General features: G+C 40.5%; 1 long non-coding RNA gene across 2 annotated transcripts in view; it reads right to left on the bottom strand.

The window, feature by feature from the left end:
* Positions 1–15,171: 15,171 nt before the first annotated feature.
* LOC309630361 overlaps positions 15,172–26,409 on the bottom strand; it is a 60,268-nt gene continuing 49,030 nt past the window's right edge. Inside the window, exons 1-3 of one of the 2 annotated variants that reach the window (XR_014245629.1) lie at positions 21,023–21,778; positions 20,721–20,832; positions 15,172–16,830 (exon numbers count right to left, since the gene is read on the bottom strand). This is a non-coding gene — a long non-coding RNA (uncharacterized lncRNA). Of the gene's footprint in view, positions 16,831–20,720; positions 20,833–21,022; positions 21,779–26,409 lie in introns of those variants that run through there. The other variant, XR_014245628.1, reaches the window with a different exon arrangement.

The following is a 26,409-nucleotide window of genomic DNA, read 5'->3' as shown; positions in this document are numbered from 1 at the left end:
AGCACATAGCTCCCGGGCTTACTTTGTGGGCTGTGGTTCCAATGACAATTTACTGACCTGAACCTCTGGGATGTTATTTTGGTATGCCTGATTTAAATGGGGCCATTGGGGCACCCACGGGGCAGCTGGAGAAAAGCATTTCTGCAGGACAGGCTACTTGATATCTCTTGGAGGAGGAGTGGAATTTGAGACCCACAGGGACAGAGATTTCCCTGGCTGGGTGTTTGTTGTGGTTGGTTCTGCCTTGCCTGTGGAGATTGGAGAGCAGCCTCTGGGCTGGGTACTTCATGTAGCAGGATTCCCCCCTAACAGTGCCCCTTAGCTATACTGGTGTCTCTGGGCAGTCAACTAATTAATATCAGTTCTGATATTCTAACAATATCTAGTGAGGTTAGCCACTAATTAAGGAAAAAAGTTGCAAGTTAAACACAAGATATCCCCATACAAGTACAATCTCTTTTTTTTTTTTTTTTTCAAGTACAATCTCTTAATCATATCAGAACAAATGTGTCTGCTGCAGTTGTTGATGTCTTTTCCAGACTTCGTTCTGACAGTAAAACCTTGAAGCCAGGAAGACAAAGCCTGCCTTTCAGCACTGCTTAACTGTGTCTTGTTCCACTAAAACTGCAAGACTTGGCAAACTGCTAAATGTGAGACTACTCTATCCCTCTTTGATATACATTTTTCTCAGAGATTTGATAGTCTCCTCTTCAGTTAAGACTCTTTATACAATATTATTCTTTAAGGAACTAGAGGAAAGAAAACACCTTAGTCCTCATATCTTGGAATATAACTAACAACAACAGGTATTGATCACTTGCTATGTGGACAGCACAATTCTGTGCCTCGGACACAGCCCTGCATTGATGAAATCCCCCAGAGAGCTGCAGGGGCCCACAGGTCCCTGTCTTAATGGATCCACTCAGTGGTCACAAGAAGAGGAAATGACATCAGGCCAGGTGACCAACTGGCCTTCATGTCAGGAGCTGGACTTCAGCTGGATGCCAGCTCCAGCTTCTTTCTCAGGACCAATTGTTTTGTCTTCCTGCTGTATTAGAGAAACAAACATGCACACATTAAAAAGTTAAATAAAATTGTAAAACAGTCTGTCAGTCAAGAGTTCAGAAAGCTGTAGTTTGATTTTTGAAATATCCATATAACACACGCGCATACACACACACACCCCATTTAGATACTCTGTGTAGTATGAATATGCTTATTTAGTTAAGCTCTGTTATAAAGTATGTTCAGTTGTCATAAAACCCTCTCAGTGGTATCTTTGCCAAGTTGGTCCTCACAGAGACTAGGAGCAAAAGTCCTGGGTCTGTAGTTGGACCCAGTTCCATCCAGCCTGTCTCTTAATAACCACGTGCTCTTGGGTATTTCCTCCCTCATAAAGAGGAACATCAATACACGGTTTGTCAATTTTACAAAGTGTTGGTGAGGCTCACATTTGCTAATGCAAGTGTAATCTCCTAATAAAGTATTAAATAATCCATTGTAGTAAGTTATCATTGTTCTTCCTAAATACCCATTTCCAACGTCATTGTCCTGTTCTCTTGTATGAGCTTGCCTAGTTTTCTAGGAGGGAAAGGAAAGATTGACAGTTTGAGTTCTGAACGCCAGGCTGCTATCTTGTCCAGCATTACTGAAAATACTACTATGGCACTATAAAAGTAGAGTGGGGACAACTTGAGGTGCTTCCAGGCACATACAGCAATGCTAGGAGCCATTTAGTATGAACGAAGAAGGAGAAAATGAATGTGGGACATTTCCAAACATGGATATTTTTTCAAAGGAAGAAATCATAAAGGCTGGCTGACAGCTGTTGACCTTCTGATCAGAGCAGTAGATCTTCTCTGCTCAAACCCATTATAAATGTTATGAATCCAGCCCAAATGGAGACGTACCAGTGACGGCTCAGCACAAAAATTGTTCACTCATTCTCCACGACTCCTTTTGTCACTGGGGCGGTAAGGAGTATTATATCACCTGCAGATGATCCTGCACTGCTTAGCAAGTACCAAACTGAGGACAGTCTGACGGGTGCGTGCATCACTCCACAAAGAGCAGGCTGTCTCAGTGGTAATCTGGGGAAACAGCTTGTGTGGTTGTGCTGTGTCCTGCAGGGAAACCAGTGACTTCAGGGAGCTTGGATAATGAATCACGATTTTCTATGGCACCTGTTTTACTGTCCTTTGGAGCAGGCTCTCAGTCACCCTGCACCATCATTTATAGAGTCCTTTACAGTTCATCAGATAGCTCTAAGAGCAAACCCTATACAGTGCTGCCTTACAACCCAGGTGTCTTCTAACTTGGGGATGCAATGGAGAGCAGAGAAAAATACACTGTAGGAAGGCCCAGCCTCTGGCACACACAGAGAACTCTGGTGTGGGGGTGGGGAGGAGGGACTGTGGGGACATTAGGCCCAAGCTTCACAGGCAAGGCTTTGGGTAGAACCAAAGAATCCATGACTAGAGTGTGGTCAACACAAGAAATGGACACTCATGACACCTGAGAACAGCTCTTTTCTTTATCCACAGCCATTTTCCCTCCCCTTTAGACATCACATTCTACCATTCTGGCAGTCTATCAGGGTGCTTACCATGTGCCCAGCCTAGCACCCAGAGAACTTCAAGGCACTTCCCAGTTCATTTAATATTCATGAAATATTTTGGCAAGGTTGGTTTTCAGTTAAGAGAAAGCTAGTATTAAGTCCTGTTTCTCTACCTCATATACCTTCTATACTACAGGCATATTATTGCATATATGACAAGATGAAATGACCACTGTGGGTTGCACAGACTTTCCTCTCCCCTAATCTCCTATGAAAATATTGAAATTGCCAGTCCAATTTCCCCTTCCTCTTTCCCTCCCCTACCTCTGCCTTTCAAAGGACTCTTGCTCTCCAGCACCTGTTGTGTGACTTTGGTCTCCCAGGCCTGTGGGATGGAGATGATCAGCAGGAAGTGGCCAGACAGGAAGCTACACTGTGGGAGACTAGGTCAATGTTCCCAGCACAGCACTGGGAGATGGAAAAGAGGGCAGGAAGCAGGGTGCCCTAGCTGTGGACACCAAGGAGATGGTTTTATGTTTTATATGAGGGCAGGTTTGTGAGTGAAAAACACTGGAGAGGGTAAAGTATAAAAAATAGAGATTTGAAAAAGGGAGCATGGAAAATATTGCTGGTATTGAGCTTTAACTCTTAATATCCTTGAAGAGCTGATGAGGAAAGCTTGTGTTGCTTTGCCTTATAAGCTGAGCCCTTTGAACTTGACACCACTCAGGATGGAGCACCAAGGTCTCAGACTTATATTTTCTGTGCAAGAGGCAATATACGTTTTGAGAGAAGCAACTCTCTAAGCTGAGTTCAGGGAGGAAGGGTCTAGGACAATCTCTGAGGACCTGCATCACCCCTGCCCACCAGCACCTGCCTAGGCTGGAGATCACCTTTTACTCAGAGTTGAAGAGCCTCTAGAATGGGCACCAGATCCTTCTGGGTTGGGGGTGAAGGGATAGGAGAGAGATGGTAGAGCTGAAAGGAGACTGATTTTTCCATGAGGTGAGTCCCATGGAAGGAATTCCACCCTAGAAGCCTGTCTGATAGGCAAAGAAATCCTGTTGATGAGAAGCTGGAGTAAGGGGAATGCCTCTTGTGGGGCTTTGGCAAAGAGGAAGAGGCCAAGCCTGAGCCAGTTGGCCCCAAAGTAACCAACAAATGTTCCCACACTGAGGGATCCAATGGTCAGTCAAAGGCAGACAGAGAAACATTAAGATCCACACCTTGCTATGCAATGAGCATGGGCAGGTAAGTCAGAGTCATCTGCCTCTGTTCTCTCTCCCTCCATGAGGTGAAGGGGAGGTGCCCAAGAGCAGCCCATATCCCCTGCTCAGCCCATCCACACCAAGAGTCAGAACCACAAGTCCAGCCTGCACTGGGTGGAGGGAAGGGAAGCTTTTGTGAAGATGATGCTTTAAAAGGAACATGGCTGAATCTTAAAGAACAGAAATGAGACTCTTTATCAATCAAAAACGTGTGACTGGAGAGTTCTGGAAACCTTGGGGAACTGTTGAGGTGGCTACTTCCCATTGGGAAGGGAGTTTCAACAGGCAGTCACTGGAAAAGTAAAACCATCTTCTAGGTAGGAGCTGGAGGCACTCCTAATGACACCAGGTACATTCATTCACACATTTTCTTCCCCACTGGATTGTAATCTCCCTGAAGACAAGGACCCAGTCTGCACCATCTCTCAGCCACTTGCAGAAGTCCTTCACAAAGTGTCATTCTGCAGACATTAGAGTTATCTGCTTATTTGACCATGTCTCCTGCAGACTGTTAAGTCTCTGCTCTGTGTCCCCAGATTCAAGAATGAGACCTAGAACAGAGGAGTCACTCAATAAATGCTAGCTGGACTGTAGAAGTTATAAAGACAGATACCAACTATGATGGGCAGAATGATAGATCTCCCAAAATGTCCACGCCTTAATCCTTGGAACCTGGGAATATGTTACCTTACATGGCAAAAGGGATGTAATTACAGCCCCATCATACACAACACAATTAAAATTACTTTACAGATGCAATTGCATTAAGAATCTTGAGATGGAGAGATTATTCTGGATTATCAAGGTGGGCCCAATGTAGTCACAAGGGTCTTTATAAGAGGGAGGCAAAAGGGTTTAAATTCAGAAAAAGGAGATGTGGTGACAGAAGAAGAGGTTGGGGGATGAGCCTTGAAGGCAGAGGAAGGAGAAGTCAAGGAATGCGGGCAGCTCTGGATGCTGGAAAAGACAAGGAAACCGATTCTCCCCTCTAGTCTCCAAAAAGAATGTGGCTCTGCCCACACCTTGATTTTAGACTTCTGGCCTCTAGAACTGTAAGATAATAAATTTGTTTTGTTTCTAACCACTGAGTTTGTGGTAATTTGTTATAACAGCAATGAGAAGTTAATATACCAGTGGATCACCAGAGGTATTGCTACTAAAGACCCAGAGTAAGAAGTGCCTGGAATGTCGGGAAACAGGTACCTTGTGCAGTCCCCCTCCCCCCACCAGGTGATAAACAAGCAATCAGTACTGGGACCTGCCCAGCACCACAGTCGCTCATCATATTTACATTTCACAAAAACCCTAGCATGTGCACTTGTGCTCTCTGGATGTCTACTTTCTCACTTAAATTTCTATGACATCCTCTTTATCACTTTTTCACAGCATTGCCTTCCCTTATTTCTCTGAGGATACAATGAACAGGCTTTTTTCCTTCTCCCTGTCTCTGTTTCCTCTAAGTGTGTTTTCTGTTTGTTTTGATCTTTGTCATATTACAGGCTCTGTCACATGTCTGAAGATCCTTGGCTTTCTGCTTATGTTAGGAGTGAAGAAATGAAATGCTTCCAGGAAGCTCTGAGCACCGCAGGGCAGGGTTCCCAACCTCGACGCTGTCATTGTTTTGGAAACAAGAAGACAAGGAAGCCCAGGTGAAGCCGTCCATATAAGTCAGCCTTCCAGAACATATAGCATAGAGCATGTGACAGTGATGGGAGAACGATGCAGGGAGCAGGAAACAGATGATACCCAGCATAGGTATCATTATCCCCATTTTCAGGTAGGAAAACTGAGGCTCAGAGAGATTAACTGGGCCTGGTCATAGCTAGTAAACAGCCAAGAAGAATTTGAATTTGGGAGGCCTATATTTTGGTTAAACATGAGGGTGGTTTTTGTTGAGATTAAATTAGTGGAGTTTGAGGAAAGCAGATTGCCCCCAATTATGTGGGTGGGCCTCATCCAATAAGTTGAAGGCCTGAATAGCAAAAGACTGACTTTCCCTGAGCAAGAAGGGATTCTGCAGCAGACTGCCTTCCAACCAGAACTGCAGCATCAGCTCTTCTCTGGGTCTCCAGCCTTCTGACTCACCCTGCAGATTTGCAACTTGCAAGCCTCCATAACTGCATGAGCCAATTCCTTAAAATAAATTCCTCTCCCTCTCTCTCTCTCTTCCTCTGTCTCTCTCTCTGCCTCTGTTTCTCTCTGTCTCTGTGTCTTTCTCTCTGTCTGTCTCTCCCTCAGTTCCAGAGGCTAGAAGTCAAGGTGTTGGCAGGGTTGTTTCTTCCTAAGGCCTTTCTTTGGCGTGCAGACAGCTGCCTTCTCCCTGTGTCTTCACCTGTTCTCTCTGTGCGTGTCTGTGTCCTAATCTCCTTTTCTTATAAGGATACCATCACATTGGATTAGGCCCCCATCAATGGCCACACTTTAACTTAATTACCTCTTTAAAGACCCTATGTCCAAATATGGTCACATTCTGCAGTACTGGGGATTAAGGCTTCAACATATGAATTTGGTGGGGGGGACACAATTCAGTCCATAATAGCAGCTTTTTCAATAATCCTCAGCTTAGAGAGACTGATGCTTGTTAGCATTTGGACAGCTAGTGAGCAGTGAAGGAGGACTTGAGCTGGCCATCCAGTCTCTGCAGAGCTGGCCGTGTTCTTTCTCACAGCTGCTTCACTTTCCCTCTCCACAGATTCCCACCTGGCTGCACGGAGGCTCCTGTCACCACTGGTCCCACAGGGAATAGTTGTAACCATGAGCTTCTGAGTTAGCCCAGAACCTGTCACGACACAAACCATTCCAACGTCCAGTAAGAGCCGGTTTGTTGCCTCTCCTGATGACCTCAGATGAGAGATAGACCCCAAGGCCCTGGAAGAGAAAGGACTGAACAGGTCCTGTGAGGTAACCACATTGTTCTTATAACTGCCTTCTCCATGTTTATTCTCTATCTCAACCTCTCCCTATTTCTCTCTTTTCTCCCTCCTAATTCAGTAACCATGAATGTCCTGCCAGCACCCTTGTCCATCCAGCAGAACCACAACACTAACCTACTCACAGTGACCTCAGGGTGACACTAGAAGACACAGACAAGCTTTCAGCCAGGCACATCCATCCACACTGGCCCCATGCACAGCCCAACTAGCATACAATGGTCTTTGGGCTGATTGCACCACTTGTTTTTGCACTAGCAACTCCACAAAGAGCAGACTTGATTTATGGCCTCATGAACCTTTGTAAAAGGACTTCCAAATTTAGGCTAGTCCCATTCCAACCTAATGAGAGTGCATGGCAAGAATGCTAATCATTTTAAATATAATTGTGCCCATTCTATGCTATTCTATTATCCTCACCATGTGGCGTGTATGATGGGGCTGCAAGGCATCGTCTAGAAGCAGCCAGAGGTACTCACTTGTCCAAACAGGTGTCATCTTTCCTTTGCTGTCCGTTTCAATACTTTAAATGTAAGTATTGAAAAGTAAGAGCAGAAAAGGAATTCTGTTGTAACAACACCGACAACATTTTTGCAGTTTGATGGTTTGTTGCCCTTTGCTGGGGAGTGGGACATCTCTCTCCATCTCCTCCAGCTCTTCCCCAGGTATACCCAGGAGGTGAGATACCTGTCTGGAATCACAACCTGAAATTTACTTCTCAGAGCCTGAGATAAAGAGAGAAACACACTTGAACAAGCTGATCCATGGAGGATAAACTGTCCAGCTGGTATTGTTAAGACTTAATGAATATGTTCCCAACAACTCTCTGGCGATTATTTACCAATGATGTATGACAAGTTGCTGTTTGTACAGGCTTATAAAATGTTACAGAGTTTCATTAATTTGCCCTTCATTAGCTGTGCAATTCTGCTAATGATCTCATCTACATAGACTATTCTGCCCTCAGAGATGCCAGCTCACTGACAAAGCCTATGAACAGTAGCACATTCTGCCTTTGCCCATGTGACCCTGGACATCGTTCAGCTCCGATGCCCCCTCCCACTGCTTTTCTACTTATGCTTCAAAGTGGAGCAATCTCATATTGATAAATGAATAATAACCCCACATATGAAATGAAACTGTATGTTTATTAGAAAGGTAGGAATTATAAAATTAGCAAATCTGTTAATTGTGTGCGATTGCCCCAGAGTAATGAGGCTGCTTGTCATTAACTACCTTTCCTCCAGACTGGTTCAGACACATCTCTGCTATCAGCATGTCTGCTCTGCTGATCCAATCCTCGACCACACTGACAGTGAGGACCACGGACCCCAGGGGCAGGAGCAGTAGGGGCAGGGAGCTTTGGGGAGGAGCAGGGTGGTCGGAAGAGGCAGAGCACTGAGTACAGAATTACACCATCCAGGGGAGAATGTCTGGACCTGGTCCTTGTTGCATGACTGCAAGCTGCAGGGGTTATTTTGCCTTTCTGAATCTCTGTCTACTCATTTGTGAAATGGAGACAGGATTACACACTTTGCAGGAGTGTCAGACGATTAAATGATGTAATTATGGAAGGTACTTAAGAGTAGAGACCCACAGCAATGAGTTAGCTCTCCATCACTAGAGCAGAAAAAAATGAATCCAGTCCTTGAAAGCAAAGAATCAAGATAGGAGCAGGCTTGTGAGGATGGAGGGTAAGACTTTTATAAGCCCCCAAAGCTGAAATAAAAATAAAAGCCATTTTTAAAAAATTCTTCATTTTTAAAAAATGCTTCTTCATTCCCCAAATGAGAAGAAACAAGGTCAGTGCTGTTTGCAGCGCCTTCACCTGTACCACGTGATTGTAGCTCTCCCCCACCAGCCCAAGGCAGGTCTGGGGGCACTGGCCTCCATGGCAGCTCCAGATGACCCACCAGGAGACGGCCAAGAGCATGCCTCAGGTCAAGTCAACTAGTTCAACAAGCACTCCCTGAGCCCCACTTGGTTTTAGACTGAATTTTGGGTATAAACATAAGCTCAGCCCTCAGCATGTTCTCAATCTATCCAGCGGGACATACGTGTAGATATGTACAAAGTGTTGTGATAAATGAATAAAAATTTTAAGTATGGGATGATATGAAAACAGCCAACTAGCCCAGATGGGAGGGTCAGCCTCCCAGAGGAGGAAATGCTGAGGACCCCACAGGAGCAGGAGGATGGAGGTGTGAGGGAGGAGCACCGCGTGTGAATCTACAGGGGATTCATACGTTGAAAGCACAAGTGTGGTCTGAGGGAGGATGTGGACAAAGATGAGGCTGAAGCAGGAGGCTGGGACACATCATGGGGACTTGGAGGGCCCACCAGAGCAGGTGGACTTTATCCTGCAGCAGCCGGCTTCCTTTCTTCTCTCTTTCCTGGTGTTTATTAGGACATATTTCAAACTTTCAGAAAGTAAGGTGAGGGCTTCCCTGGTGGTGCAGTGGTTGAGAATCCGCCTGCCAATGCAGGGGACATGGGTTCGAGCCCTGGTCTGGGAAGATCCCACATGCCGCGGAGCAACTGGGCCCGTGAGCCACAACTACTGAGCCTGTGCGTCTGGAGCCTGTGCTCCGCAACAAGAGAGGCCGCGATAGTGAGAGGCGGGCACACCGCGATGAAGAGTGGCCCCCGCTCGCCGCAACTAGAGAAAGCCCACGCACAGAAACGAAGACCCAACATAACCAAAACTAAATTAATTAATTAATTAATTTTTAAAAAAAAGTAAGGTGAGTAGTATGACAAACAAGTGTTGATATGTTTGTCCTATTTGCTTCATGTTTTGTTTTACAAATAAAACACTTTAGATTGTTGTAATATCCTTCACACCCCTATCATATCCCCTACATTTCCTCTCCCCTCTTCCTTGAGGGAGTCACCATGAAGTTAGTGTTTTTACACTTGTACCCCTTTTATATGAATTTGTAAGTAGCATATAATACTTTTTCTAAGTATTTTAAATTTACAAAAATGACATACTGTGCTTTTCAATAGCAAGCTTTTTTCATTTGGTTTTATTTTCTGAGACTCATTCATTGTGGATCTAGATCATACATTTAAGTCTGCATAGTATTTAATTGTATTAATACATCATAACTTAATTATTTTCTTACTGATAAGCATTTACATTTTGTTTTGTCTTTTACTTTATTGCAAACCAGTCTGCAATGAGCCTCTTTGACATGCCTCCTTTGATGTGCAAGAGCATCTGGAGAATATTTACTTATTAGTAGAACTGAAGAGACCTAAAGAATGTGCATCTTCTCTTTTACAGACATTGCCGAATGGCTGTCTAATGCAGTTATACCAATTTTCACTTTCTCTAGTAGAACCTGCAGGCCTGCATCCTTACTAACACTTTAAACTATCATACTTGCTTTTTTAGTTTTTGGGTGTTTATTTTCAGTCTGATGAGAATGAAATACCATTCCTTTGTTGTTTTCACTGAGTTTGCCTGATTTCTAAGGAGGTAAAGGATTTATTAAATGTTGATGGACCAGGTGGTTTTCTCTCCTGCACATATTTTCTCCCATTTATTGTACTTTGTTGTACTGTTGCTTTTTATCTTGATTTGTAGGAGTTCTTTATGTATTCTGGCTACCAGAATTTGCTTGGCAAATAGCTCCTTCTACCCAGCAGCTTTTTAAAAAATTGTGCTTATTTTGGCTTTTTTGGAGCATAACTATTTTATTATTCCGATATATAAAATATATCAATCTTTTCCTCTATGTTTTCTGCTCTTTTGTCTTTTCTAAGAAACTATTTCCTACCCTGATGTAGTAAAGATGTATTTTCTTTTAAACTTTCATATTTTTATTTTTTGCATTTAAATTATTAGCCCACAAAGGACATACATTTCGTGTAAAGTGAGCTAATTTTATTTTTTTTATCACAAGCGAGCCAATTGTCCCAACACATAAACTGAAGAGTCCAGACTTTCCTCCATCAATTTGCAATGCCGAGTTTTCACATTGTCTATATTCCTGGGAGTGCTCACCAAGCTGGGGCTTCTGCTAAGTGATAGGGTCCTATAAGGTGTCTCCCAAAATCCATACAGTTGGAGTGAGGCCAGTGGAGAGACAGGGGGGTTAAAGTTGGGATGGGGGTATCCACCCTTTCTTTAGTTAAAATAGCTGTAGGCACTTCTATCTGTCTTACATATCACAGCACTAAGGTGATGACCATATGAAAGTCTCCAGTCTCTGTTCCCCTCCCTTCTAGGGGGGATTCAGCTTATTCCTTTCTCCCACCTTCCAAGGAGGGAGAGATTTTCCTCCTAAACTGTTATTTTACCTTCTGTGAAGTAGAATTAGGGAGAAAAGAGAAGATGAAAGGGATACAAGGTGTGCTAGGCTAGAGCTGACTGAAGAATGTTTCTGAGTTTGGAAGAGTGTGTGTGGTGTTAGAAAATCAAGAGGGAGAAAAGGGGAACATGAGGGGTGTTGCAGAAACAGGTGAGTGATTAATGACCCACCTGCCACTTAACACCCTCCAGGAGGTGCAAGTGAGCTACACAGTCCTTTAAAATTATTTTATTATTTCTTTTTGGTGGCAGATTGCACTTCAGATACAACAATGCTTTGAGTCTGAACTACATGAGCATTGATTCCATGGAAGATTTCATTTAGGAGAAAAGTCATGACTAAGATGACAGATTGGAATTGCAGCACAGCAGTAAAACTGGCCACCAGAAAGCACAGATGACCGGGGTTACAATATAACACAAAAAACTGAAAAAAACTGGTGATTAATGAGAAAAATATACCATTCTAGAATATCTGGAAGGCACAGAAGGACTCAAATGTTAATCTTCTTCCCACAATCCAGAAGCCCACTAATTGTGAAAATTTGCACTAGTAACCCTAAAACTGAAAAGAAGCAAAGTGAGTGGTTGGCCTTCCCATTTTCCTCTTGTTCTTAAAGCAGAGAGATAGTAAGAGCTGGGGAGAAATGAGTAAGGGAGAGAACAGTACAGAACAGTGCTGGTTCCATCTTGACATTGAGGTGTCACTGCTCTCACTGAGTCCTCCCTCATGGGAATGGGCTTTACACCTCAACTTGGGGAGCTGAGGGATTCTGGTGTAAAACATTGAAAGAAACTCACAGGGAGAGTTACACCTAGGCCATCCAACTAAGGCTGTCTACAATGGAAACCTAGATTCCTCCAGGTGCTCACCATACCCCCAGGATACCAAGACCTGCCAGAATTCTGAGCACCCAACACTTGCCTTCCAGTGGTTATGAGGAAGAAGAAACAGGTTGGCCTCAGGCACTGTGTGGTGAGAGGGAATGAATCACTCACACTACACCATAGAAATGTAGTAGCCTGAGCAGGAGGAAAAGAGTCAACATGACAAGTATGCAGACTCACTGCAGCAAAAATATAGATAGATAGATGATAAATAGATAGATAGATAGGTAGATACAGGTATTGTATCATGCCAAAGGCACATTAAAATATTCAAAAAAAAAAACCTAAGCAGAGAAATACAGGAAAATTTACCAATATTCCTTTACTCTGCAGAATAGGTTAATAAGAACATGAATTCAAAATTTCAAAGAAGAGGTGATAAAACCACAGAATGAGACCAAAAGTAACACTACAGACCTAAGTTAAACTGGGAACCAAACAACACCGTGATCACATTATCTCAGACCCAGTAAAATGTTATAACAGCAAAGAACTGAATGGCCACCACTGACAACTGAATTACAAGCAGAAAGCCTTGATTTTTAAATAAATAAACTAACTAGAGAGAAGAGGATCGATATGGAAGAGAGACAAAGATATAATATAAGGATAACTAGGTCCCTGAAAAGTCGCCTCCAACAAATGGAACAAAACACACATTCTTATACACAAGGAAAAACTTCCCCAGAGAGAAAACTGTCCTAATTCTGAAGATCAAAAATAATTATTACCATAATCCAGGAAGATCAAGTAAACTAATTAACATCAAGGGAATCACTTATAAAGGGGCATTTAGGAAAGGAATGGACACAGTACTGGATTTCTCTTAGCCACTATTCAATTTTATAAGGACGTGAAATTAGTTCTAAGTATTCCAAGGGACATAAAGCATGACCAAGAATAGTACACTAAACAAAGATTACATACCAGTATTATAGCTCTAGGCAGATCATCTCAAACATGATAGATCTCAAGAAGCACAACACCCTTAAGCTCAATTTGAAAAAAAAATGAAAACAAATAAACATAAGACCTACCAACAGTGAAAGGAGGTCAACTGAAAAATTAGGCATGGGATGGGGAAGTAAAACTGGTCCTGAACCTCGGAACAGTTTGCACTTCGTATCAACGCTAAACAAGCACAGAAATTGTGTTGTAGAATAGAACATAAACATGACAAACATTGACAATATAAAAATAATAACTGAACAATGTCATGAGGTGCAGAGAGGGAAGCTGAGAGAATGAGAAAGAAATCCTGATCTTATATGTCATGGTAGGGGCTAAATTGAAACTGCATAAAAATCAGAACATGTAGTTCAAATTATTACTCAGAACCTCTTAACATTTCCCATAACCTATTTTCTTATTCTTAAAAAGAGGTCTGTTATATAATAACAGCATTTCTTATAGTGAGGAAACCTGTATTTGAAGCCGTATGGTAAGATTACCAGTTGGAGTGCAGAGAATGGGGTGGAGGCACCAACCTGCACCGGGACCAGTTAGAAGGAGGGGCGAGATGTAAGGAAGGAGAACTAGGGAGAAATGAGAAGGCAGAGACAGAGGGGAGGGAGCAGAGATAGATTGGAGAGTGATTCAGAAGTAGAACCAGGAAAACTTAGAGACAGGTTACAGAGTACGTACAGAGGCATCACAAAGGGCATCCATGTGAGGCCAAGCCAGGAGCAGTAGCCAAAGTCCAAAGGCAAGCCCAAGAGAGGCAAGGTCAAGGGCAGAGCAAGAGAGTAGGAGTCCTATGCAGAAGCTACCAGTGGTGATGGATTCCTCCTCCTCTGTTTCCTTTGATCCTATGGTCATTTAGCAGCAGTGCTCAGATCTGACTCTGTCCACCTGAATCAAAAGCCAGGCAGAGGACGGCTGCACCGTGCACCCCTGGCAAGTTCTGTTCCCCGATAACGTAAGCATGTGGAGACCAAAGCAACCTCTGAGACCCTGTCTCTGGAATTTCAACCAAATCCTCTTTCACCTCTCACACAAGCACAGGCAGTCCATACAGGGTCGGCACAAATAGCACATGGAACCACCTTTTGCCATTTAGCAGGTGCCCTTGTCTTTTCTACTCCTCACACCTGGAGAGGCACCCCAGGCCTGAGCGCAGGGATTCCTAAACGGGCACATCCTCTGTAGTGCTGACTTGGAGCGTCTGCTCCTGAGAGCCTCTCCCCAGACGCAGGATGCAGGCTCCTCATCTGGCTTTTTCAAAGATGTCTGTTTTGGAGATTTGGCTGCACCATTCTGTAAGCCTCGTGCTTTGTCAGAGTTGGCACAGTCTGAGTGTTTTATGTGAACTAACCTGTTTACACCCCTGGGCACCCCTTTGCAGCAGATTGTGCTTTGCAGAGATGACCGCACCATTGCCACCCTGCCTATGGGTGAGTGTGGCATGAGACTTTGATGCTCCTCCCAGAGAAGAGGCGTCTCCTTGAGAGTGGAACTGTTGTGACTGCTCCATCTGTGGAGTCTGGTGGAGTGATTTCTGAGGTCGGTTCTCTGAAGATGATGCAGCTTCCACTTTGCTTCCTACAATACTCCTCAGAGCCTTCAGCTGCCTTATAGCAACCCAACTGCCCTGAGGAGAGAGATGACAGCCGTCCCCCACTGCTTCATGTACTCACCCCCAGTTCCAGCTCCAGTCACTGCCCAACTACCACAACCCCAGCAGAGACCCTGAGCTAACTCTGTCCAGCAGAGCCCTTCTGAATTGATGACCCACAAAACCTGTGAGAGAGAACACGATGGCTGCCATTCTAAACCACTACATTTGGTGATTTATTATGCAGCAATAAATGATAGTCAGACACAGGTACTTTTATTATCCCCCATTTAATCAATGAGGGCACTGAGGTACAGAAAAATTAACTCCCCCACAGTGATGCAGCTACTCTGTGGCAGAGCCAGGATTTTAATCTCCAAACTGTCTGGTTCTGGAATGCCTACTCCTAAACAGTTTTCTATACCACTTGCTGCAAGACCAGATGGGAGGGAAGAAGTACTGGGAGCCAGAGGAGCTTGTCTTGGGTCCTGACCCCCACTCAGCTGCCTCACCTTCATTACTAAGCTCTGTGCTTCAGAGACCTCTATACTGCGATGCCCATAAGACCATCATTGTGATTTTCATATCAGCTCAAGTGTTTGTCTTGCTTGTGGGATGTTTTCCTTTTCCAAAGCCGTAGTGACTATTTCCTTAAGGACATAAGAGAGTATAAAAATCTGTTCAGTAAAATGTATAACCACATTGTGCTTCTTAAACAGATTCAACAATAATCAGCACCAAATTAGACAAGGTGAGGTCTTTTCTTGTCATCAAGGTCATCCTTTCCCCAGGGAAGGATAATGGGGAGCTAGCAGAGAGCTGAGGAGAAACCAGAAATTTAAGTCTAAATTCATATGCAAAAGGATGAATTATCTTCTGGTTGGTTCTATCTAAAGGGAAGGCTTATGTCATATCATGGGGCCAGCAACATTGTTCAGGCCCAACCCCAGCTGATACGTCTGGACATCAGGAGCCATGGCGGTGGCAGCACCTGTTCTATTGCCTATCCCTGCTTTTACTGAAAACCTCTATGAAGTCTCCATGCTCCACTATGGAGTTGTCTTAGAATTGAAAAAACGTGGGTGGTTTCAAAAATTAGATGTTTTCTTCTTTTTGAATATGTATAATAGAAAAAGTATATTTATGATTAGCTCTGTGTCTTGGGGAAATGGATCTCAAGGAAGTTTCTTTGTTTGCAGAGGGTCAGTGAGGAAGAGACAGAGTGAAAAGACCAGAGGGAGGAGGCTGAAGCCAGCACAGTGGAACAGAGCATATGGAGACTCCTAGAGAGAGAGCAGGCCTGGGACTGGTGGGTTATAAGAACACAAGTTTGTTTTTCTGTGTGTGCTGCAAGGTTACCCTTCCTCTGGCTTTCCTCGAAACCTTCCTCACGGCATACTACTGCTGCTGGTGTCAGAGTCAGGGTTTCTCTTACTGTGCTGTTGTGTTGTGGTCATTGATGGATGCAGTAAAGCGCTGACTCTGAGCTCATGGGAAAATAGAAAATGCCACATAATGTGGGCCACCTTCAGATAACATTGATAAACAAATGAATCATTCACAATGATGGTGAACAAATCCCACCTCAACAACTTGTTTACTTAATTGATCATTTTTATCTTTATTGGGAAATGTCACACAATGAATCACTGTTTAGCATTTAATTGTAGGATCATTTTTCATACTGAAAAAATTTGGCAACTAAAATAAAACTCTGTTAAGATTTGTGATAAAACTGTAGAGAGCAGCAATTGTCTTTGGGGAAGGAATGTCCTTACTTAAAAATTGTTGTTTTCCAGGGTACTCAGTGTCCCCAGAAGAAGTAATGCAATGTAATTTAATTTTTATGTGTGAAAAATATTTCCATTGCAGAAATGGTCTGACAAATTATTGAAACCGAGAGAAAATATTTTTGGTCAGTACAATGCATGTCAATAGTATACAGGCATACCTCGTTTTATTGTGCTTCACTTTATTGTGCGTCACAGATATGGTGGTTTTTTACACATTGAAGATTTGCGGCAACCCTGAGTCTAGCAATTCTATTGGTGCCATTTTCAACAGCAGCTGTTCACTTTGTGTCTCTGTCGTATTTTGGTAATTCTCACAACATTTCAAGCTTTTTCTTTATTATATTTTTTATGGTGATCTGTGATCAGTGATTTTTGATGTTACAACTGTAGTTGTTTTGGGGCACCACAAATCCCTCCAATATAAGACTTCGAATGTAACTGATAAATGTGTTGTGTTTTCTGACTGCTCCACTGACCAGCTGCTCCTCCATCTGTCTTCCTCTTCTTGGGCCTCCCTATTCCCTGAGACACAAAAATATTGAAATTAGGCCAATTAATAACCTTACAATGGCTTCTAAGTGTTCAAGTAAAAGGAAGAGTCGCATGTCTCTCACTTGAAATCAAAAGCTGGAAATGATTAAGTTTAGTGGGGAAGGCACGTCGAAAGCTGAGATAGGCTGAAAGCAGTTAGCCAAGTTGTGAATGCAAAGGAAAAGTTCTTTAAGGAAATTTTAAGTGCAACTCCAGTGAACACAGGAATGGTAAGGAAGCAAAATTGCTGATTTGGAGAAAGTTTATTGCTGATAAGGAGAAAGTTTATTAATGGTCTACATAGAAAATCAAATCAGCCACAACAGTCCCTTAAACCAAAGCCTAATCCAAAGCAAGACCTTAACTTTCTTCAATTCTGTGAAGGCTGAGAGAGGTGAGTAAGCTTCAGCAGAAAAGTTTGAAGCCGTCAGGGGCTGGTTCTTGAGGCTTAAGGAAAGGGTCATCTCCATAACATCAAAGTGCAAGGTAAAGCCTCAAGTGCTAATGTAGAAGGTACAGCAACTTATACAAAAGATCTGGCTAAGTTAATGGATGAAGGTGGCTACACTAAGAAACAGATATTTATTGTAGATGAAACAGCCTTCTGTTAGAAGGAGATGCTGTCTATGACTTTCATAGCTAGAGAGGTGAAGTCAATGCTTGGCTTCAAAGCTTCAAAGGACAGGCTGACTTTCTTGTTAGGGGCTATCACAGTGGGTAACTTTAAATTGAAGCCAATGTTCATTTTCCATTCTGAAAATCCTAGGGCTCTTAAGAATTATGCTAAATCTACTCTGTTTGTGCTCTATAAACAGAACAACAAAGCCTGGATGACATCTGTTTACAACATGGTTTAATGAATATTTTAAGCCCAATGTTGAGACCTGCTGCTCAGAAAAAAAAGAGATTTCTTTCAAAATATTACTGTTCATTAACAATGCACCTGATCACCCGAGAGTACTGATGGAGATGTACAATGAGATTAATGTCGTTTTCATGTCTGCTAACACAACATCCATTCTGCAGCCCATGGATCAAGGAGTAAATTTGACTTTCAAGTCTTATTATTTAAGAAATAAATTTTGTAAGGCTATACCTGCCATAGATAATGATTCCTCTGATGGATCTGGGCAAACTAAATTGAAAACCGTCCGGAAAGGATTCTCCATTCTAGATTCCATGAAGAACATTTGTGATTTATGAGAAGAGGTCAAAATATTAACATACACAGGAGTTTGAAGAAGTTGATTCCAACCCTCATGGATGACTTGGAGGGGTTCACGACAAGTGAAGGAAGGAACTACAGATGTGGTAGAAGTAGCAAGAGAACTAGGATTAGAAGTGGAGCCTGAGGATGTGACTGAATTGCTGCAATCTCATGATAAAACTTTAATGACTGAGGAGCTGCTTCTCATGGATGAGCAAAGAAAGTGGTTTCTTGAGATGGGATCTACTCCTGGTGAAGAGACTTGGAAGATTATTGAAATGACAACAAAGGATTTATAATATTACATAAACTTAGTTGATAAAGCAGCATCAGGGTTTGAGAGGATTGACTCCAATTTTGAAGAAGTTCTACTGTGGGTAAAATGCTATCAAATAGCATTACATACTACAGATAAATCATTCACAAAAGGAAGAATCAACCGATGCAGCAAACTTCATTTTTGTCTTATTTTAAGAAATTGCTGCAGCCACCCCAACCTTCAGCAACCACCACCCTGATGAGTAAGCACCCATCAACATCAAGGCAAGACCCTCCACCAGCAAAATAATTATGACCTGGTGATGATGGTAAGAATTTTTAGCAATAAATATTTTTAAATTATGGTATGTACATTTTTAAGACATTGTACTATTGTATAGTCTACTGCACATTTAATAGACTACAGTACAGTATAAACATAATTTTTACATGCACTGAGAAACAAAAACTAATGTGACTCACTTTATTGCAATATTTGTTTTATTGCAGTGGTCTGGACCCGAACCTGCAAATATCCCCAGTGTATGCCTGTGCACAAATTCAGGAATAAGAGCAAAGACATAGTGCAAGGCCAGCAAATAAAATCTGAGAAGGTGATGGTCTAGTACAATGACTCTCACACTTGAGGTACATCAGGATCTCCTGGAGATCTGTCTGAACAATGTTGCTGGGCCCTAACCCCAGAATTTCTGCTTCAGTATTTCTGAGTTGAAACCAAGGCATTTTCATTTCTAACAAGTTTCTAACTGATGCTGTTGGTTGGTCCAAGAACCACACCTAGAAACCAGATGTGATAGAAAACATGCTTTGCGTTTGAAGTCAGTCTGTCCTTGATTCAAATCATTTTGGCACCATTTACTTGCATATCACCATGGGTGTGTTTTTAATTTATCTGATTATTTTCTCTTTTCTTTTTAAATAAAAGACAGCTTTCAAGATGAGCATAGGGATTAAATGAGATTGTGTAAATTACATAGTTGAAAGGTATCAGTGTAGGCATTTAGTAAATAATAATGATTTTGCCTAATCTTCATGAAAACCTTTTCCAAACTACTAAATATTTGCCTTGTTTAGGAAACTATGTAGGAAAATAGAAGTTTCTTGATATTAAATGCTTTATTCATTCTTTAAAGAAGCATTTCAGTACTTACTGTATACCAGACATTAGGCTAGTTACTGGGATTTGCCTTGTTATATAATTGTTTTACTAACTAGGCAATAATCTTACCTTTTGAAAAACTGTCTTGGAATAAAACTAAATGAGCTAGATGTCAGTGTGGAGAATCTCCATTAGCAGGAAGGGAACTGGCAATACACAGGCACCTGGAGCTGCAGCTGCCACATACCCCTCCCACTGGCTGTGAAATGGGGTGACTGGACTTCGTTTGTTTATCACTGTTCTTACAATGCTAGTCCAGGGCACGTTCAAGGTTCATTTACATGCATCTGCCAGATTCTCTGATGTTTCATGGTTTCTGCACTTAGTAAATAATTTGCACTTAAAGATAAGCATTTCCTCCACTGTGTTAAAAATGAATGTTTCTAAGCAGACATTGGACACTCTGCTCTGCTTGAACAGAACAATTTTGCTCATGAAGCATATTTTAAATAAAGGCAATGGTGCAGACGCTGTTGATTTGATATTCTGAATCTGGCCCATCACTTTCTCTTGTGTGATTTTGGGAAAGGGCTTGGTCTTATTTTCCTCCTCTAACGAAATGAAAAGATAATTTTTAATTTGTGAGACTCTTGTAAGTACAAGAGGTAATTTATATGAAGGACTTTTAATGAATTTAGTATATTTCAAAAACTGTTTTTGAGATATTTGTGACTGAGGTATTTAAGATACACATGTGCTCCTTGATTTCAATTACTCCAACCCCAGGACTTTCTGCAGACCTCAGATTTTATTCATTGGTGTTTACCTTGAATTCCAGGACCTCCAACTCACCTCTTTTTCCAAACCTCTTAACAATTGAGTATGTAAAGAAGCAAAAGTATTCTGGCAGATGATTCTTATAAGGCAAGACAAGGCAAACATATAATCTTCCCACATGACCTGATGACCTAATATTCATTAATAGGTAAATTTTGTCACAACCAATTGTCTTTCCCCCACCTCCTTCCATTTCCATCTCCTGATCTATCTCCTCTCTTACCTCTCACTTTTATTTCAGTTCACCTTGAACAATCATCCTACAACATAGAAAATGTGTACAGTGTATATAGATATGGAGGGTAGTGCACTGTACTTGTCAGACACAACCTAAGTAAAAGAGTTACAGGAATGGAATCCTGTAATGGATCCATTAAGACTTTCCCCACATCTTTTTTTTTTTTTTCACAACCACCAGGAGCTAGGAGTGTAAGAGATTGGGGAAGGAGAGGTGTATACCTGGGAATAAAAAAGAGGTTGAGACATCAGGATTGGGCAAGGTGAGCCTCACATCTCAATGGAATCTGACAGTCTCAGTCAATCCAGCTGGTAGCTCGAAAGCAAAGATTGCCTGAAAAGAGAGTCCTATATTAGTTTGGAATGTCCAGACTCTGGTATCTCAGCCATGTTTAGTCACTGGCCGGAGCTGCTAAGGAAGAGTAGCAGCTCAGAATCTGAGATTGGCTTCTGAAATTTCTAACCTCTGGGGGCTGTCACCTAAGTGCACTTTTTTCAGGGATGTCTGAGGGGTGCTTCCATACCATTGGAGTGACAGTTCTGTCAGCTGAACCCTGGTCTGCCTGATTCCAAAGCTGATGCTTGTTCCATCATTTCACTCAAGTTCTTTGTTGTACATGGGTGATGAGGTCCACTAAGGAGATAGGTCTGGTTGCATTTGATATTCTTGGGATTCCAGAATCTCAGGAGGATATCCATAAATACATTTGAGGGTATTCATCATGCCTTGGTTCTGTCTCTCACCTGGTGCTTCAGCCCCACACACACGTGGAGGAGGCTGAGGTTGGCCAAAACCACATTCCCTGGTCTATCTTTCCCAGGAGCCTGGTTTTGAGGTGACAGACATTTGCCCAGATATTAATAAAAAAATAGTTATTTCATACTGTTGTTTATATCACCCTTTATTGATATAAGGAAAAGATTTAGTAAGAGATAAGGTGGAATTCAGGCACCAAAAAATTAATATGCAATATTTGTTATATTTGTTTTTAAATGACAACTTTTAAGATTACTTCCTTATATTAACACTAGTTATGATCATCCAGCTCCATTTTTCTCCCTTATTTGCCACTGTTTTGGATTACAGTAAAAGCTCACAGGCTCATGCCTGGTAAAAAACTATAAATGGACTCAGGCACTGAGAGGATCCTTCTCAAGTAGAAGGCAGAAACCACACCTAAACTCCAAAGTAAATTCAAAATTCTTCTTTGTAATTTCCAGTTTCAGTTCTAGTATACAGAGATCTTGGGTAATAATTCCCAATCTTGTTATAAGAAAAAGCAGGGCAAACTGAAAATCAATAACTTTACTTGGGTCCATCAGAGAACTGAACCTGCAGGGCAAACTGCCACCCCAGAATCTGGAGAAACCAGAACTTAGAGTGAATGAGACATGGCTGAGGTTTACTTACCTCAGGTGAAGCTGCTGGAACCAATACCTAGTAGAAACATGTAAATGCTAATTTTGACAGATAGTTGGAGGACATGTGTGGACTAACCTAAAACTAAAACGCTCTTAAGAGACACAGCCTTAGGGCACCCCAGAATTTTATGGGCTTTAACTCTGAGAAAACAGCTAGATTCTTGTGGTGAAGATATAGAAAGATACCTTCAGGCCTCTAGCAGAGGAAAGAGAAGAATAACCACTGTGAAATAAGCCCAGAGACTTTTCCATAACAAAGACCTAGTCTCCAAGGGAAAGAACTTTGCCAGAGACTTGTCCCAGGTGGGGAAAGTGAATTACTTCCATCCCAGGCCCCTCCACATTTCATGTCTCATTTAAGGATAAAAAATAATCAAAAGGGATTACGTCTTCAAGGAAACAGATTGTGAATTCTGTAGTTAGAGGACAGAGAAACCAAAAACCACCTCAATGGAGAAATATTTTTGAAGGTCACATTCTAGGAAAAAAAACCCTAAGATTTAATAAGAAAATTATAGAATGCTATTTCTAACCCACACTTTACCATTACACAAAAAAAAACCCTAATGTAATACAATAGCAGTAAATTAAAACTGAAAAGGTTATGAGACATACATTCTCTCTGAGGAGGAGTATATAGGAAACCCCTAAGGTCTAGTGTTGACTAAAACAGGGACATGAGAGGAATTTGAAGCCCTTGGTACCTATAGCTTCAGCAAACATTAAACACAGACCACCTACTAACCAGAGTAACATAACTCCTCACACTTAAGGCCTATTTACCTCAGTTTCTATTGCCAGATTTGAAATGGCTGGATTTCAGCAAAAAATTACAAGGTGTGAAAAGACCCAAGAAAAAAACATAGTTTGAAGAGACAAAGCAATATAAGAACCAGACCTAGATATGACACAGATGTTGGAATTATCAGAGAACATAAAAGAACTATGATTAATTTGTTAAGGTCTCTAGTGAAAAAAGTAGACAACATGCAAAAGAAATTAAAATGCTAAGAAAGAATCAAAAAGAAATAGTAAAAATCAAAAGTACTATAGTAACAATGAAGAATGCCTACATGGTCTCATCAGTAAACTTGATGCAGCCAAGGAAAAAGCCAACACACTTGAAGATAAGACTACTGAAACTTCCCAGACTAAAGTGCAAAGAAAAAGAAAAAAGAAAAGAAAAGAAAAACATAATAATAATAAATAAAACAGAACAAATCATTTAGGAAATGTGGTATAATATCAAAAGATGTAATACATGAATAATTAGTATATCAGAAAGAGAAGAATGAGTGAATGGGGCAGAAGAAATATTTGAAATAATAATAGTCAAGAACTTTCCAAAATGTAAAATAAACAGCAAACCACCATAGATCAGGAAGCTCAGAAAACACCAAGCAAGAGAAATACTGCCCTCCTCCCATACACCAACACATATTGTATTAAAGTTGCAGAAAACCAGACAAAGAAAAAAGGACAAAGCCCAAATTGGGGTGGGGGGGCATTATATACAGAGAAACATGGATATGAATTACAGTGGACTTCTTATCAGAAACCATGCAAGCAAGAGAGTGGAAAAAATATCTGAAGTATGGAAAGAAAAAGCCACCAGCCTGGAATTCTATATTGAGAAAGATATTGTTCAAATGTCAAAGAGAAATATTTTTTTCAGAAAAAAATAAACAAATTTTAAAAACCTGAGAAAATTCATCATCAGCATAAATGCCCATCAAGAAGTGTTGAAAAAATTCTTCAGGTGGAAAAAAAATTATGTAAGTCAGACACTAAGATATATATAAATTAAGGAAGATAATCATAAAATTAATAAATGAGTGTAAAATATTTTATTTTTCTAATTCTTAATTGATCTAAAAGGTAACTGTTTATGGTCAAAAGGCACATGAAAAACTTCTCAGCATCACTAACTTTAGAGAAATGCAAATCAAAACTACAATGAAGTATCACCTCATACCAGTTAGAATGGGCATCATCAGAAAATATACAAACAACAAATGCTGGAGAGGGTGTGGAGAAAAGGGAACCCTCTTGCACTGTTGGTGGGAATGTAAATTAATATAGCCACTATGGAGAACAGTATGGAGGCCCCTTAAAAAACTAAAAATAGAACTACCATGTGACTCAGCAATCCCACTACTGGGCATATACCCAGAGAAAACCATAATTCAAAAAGACACATGCACTCCAATGTTCATTGCAGCACTATTTACAATAGCCAGGTCATGGAAGCAACCTAAATGCCCATCAACAGACAAATGGGTAAAGAAGATGTGGTACAAATATACAATGGAATATTACTCAACCATAAAAAAGAATGAAATTGGGTCATTTGTAGAGACGAGAATGGACCTAGAGACTGTCATACAGAGTGAAGTAAGTCAGAAAGAGAAAAACAAATATTGTATATTAATGCATATATGTGGAATCTAGAAAAATGGTACAGATGAACCAGTTTGCAAAGCAGAAATAGAGACACAAATGTAGAGAAGAAATGTATGGACACCAAGGGAGGAAAGTGGGGTGGTGGGTGGTTGTGGTTGTGGGGTGAATTGGGAGATTGGGATTGACATATATACACTACTACATATGAAATAGATAAGTAATAAGAACTTGCTGTATTAAAAAAAACTAAAATTCAAAAAAAATAAATAAAAGGTAACTGTTTAAAACAATAATAGACAATATGTTGTGTGATTACAGTATCTGGACAAATTGGATGAATGACAGCAATATCCAAAAGAGTGAGAGGGAGAAATAAAGAACACTGTATTATAAGGTACATCCACTGCATGTGAAATGTTATACTGTCATTTGAAAGTGGAGTTTTATTAGTTAAAAATGTATATTGTGAACACTAGGGCAACTACAATTTTTTTAAAATAATGTTTGATATGGTAAGCCATGACATAAAATGAATTTATAAAAAATTCTCAAAATAAGAGAAGACATCAAGAGGAGAAAAACAAGGGAGAAATGCAATCAATAGAAAATAGTAACAAATATAGATATTAATACATCAATAAAAATACCAAAGTTGTCAGAGTTGATTAAAAAAACAAGACTCAACTATAAGTTGTCTATAAGAAATCCACTTTAAAAGTAAAGACTCAGATAGGATAAAAGTAACGGAATGGTGAAAATATATCATACTAACACTAATCAAAAGACAACTGCAGTAGCTTTATGAATTTCAGACAAAGCGGACTTCAGAGCAAGAAATATTATCTGGGATAAAGAGTCATATTACCTAATAATAGAGGGTTTAATTCGCTAAAAAACAAAAGCAAAAAACCCCACACAATCTTAAATACGTATGTACTTGAAAATAAAAAGCATCAAAATACATGAGGTAAAAACTTATAAATCTGAAGGAGAAACAGACAATTCATCTATTATAGTTAGAGAGTTCAACATCTGTCTTAAAGTAATTGATAGACGATGCAGGCAGAAAATCAGTAACTATATAGTTGAACTGAATGGCACCATCAATCAACTAGATCTAATTGACATTTATAGAATGCTTCATTCAACAGTGGCAGAACACACATTCTTCTCAAGCTCAAGTGGAACATTCACCAAGATCTGGGCCATAAAACACACCTTAACAAATTTAAAAGAATAGATATCATATAAAATATGTTCTCAGACCAAAGGGGAATTAAACTAAAACTCAGTAACAGAAAGATAGTTGGAAAGTCTCCCAAAGATTTGAGAATTAAACACACTTATTAATAACACATGAGTAAAAGAATTCTCAAAAAATATTTTAAACTACTTAAAAATAAATTATCAAAATTTGTGGTATGCAGTGAAAAACAGTACTTGTAGGGAAATTTATAGCAATAAATACATATATTAGAAAAGAAGAATAAATTAATAACATAAACTTCCACCTTAGGAAACTAGAGAAAGAACAACTTAAGCCTAATGCAAGCAAATAAATAAATAAATAAATAATTAGAAAAAATACAGTAGAATTCAATGACATTGAAATTAGTACAATAGAGAAAATCAATAAAATGACTGAATAGATCAATAAAGGTGATAAATCTCTTGTCAGGCTAAACAGGAAAAAAAAGAAAGAATTTGCAAATTTCAATATTAAAACTGTAAAGGGATCATCGTAACTGATTGCCTGGCAATTAAAAGAATAATAAAGGAAAGCTATGATGACTCTATTCACTTAAGTTTTATAATTTAAATGAAATGCAACAATTCTTGAAAGATACAAATGAACAAAATGCATACAAGGAAAGAAAAACAGAATGGCCCTTTATCTATTAAAGAATTAGTCACTGTCAAAAAACAAATTACAAGGCTAAGGTAGTGAACTCTTCCAAATATTTAAGTAAGAAATAATAACAAATTTTCATAATCACTTCCAGAAAATAGAAGCAGAGGAAACATTTTCTACTCATTCTATGAGGCTGACATTACTTTAAAACCAAAATCAGATAACACACAAGAA

Source organism: Balaenoptera borealis (genome assembly GCF_965194805.1).
Source record: "Balaenoptera borealis genome assembly, chromosome: 6".
Lineage (NCBI taxonomy): Eukaryota > Metazoa > Chordata > Mammalia > Artiodactyla > Balaenopteridae > Balaenoptera > Balaenoptera borealis.
This window is presented reverse-complemented; position numbering and strand designations above follow the sequence as displayed.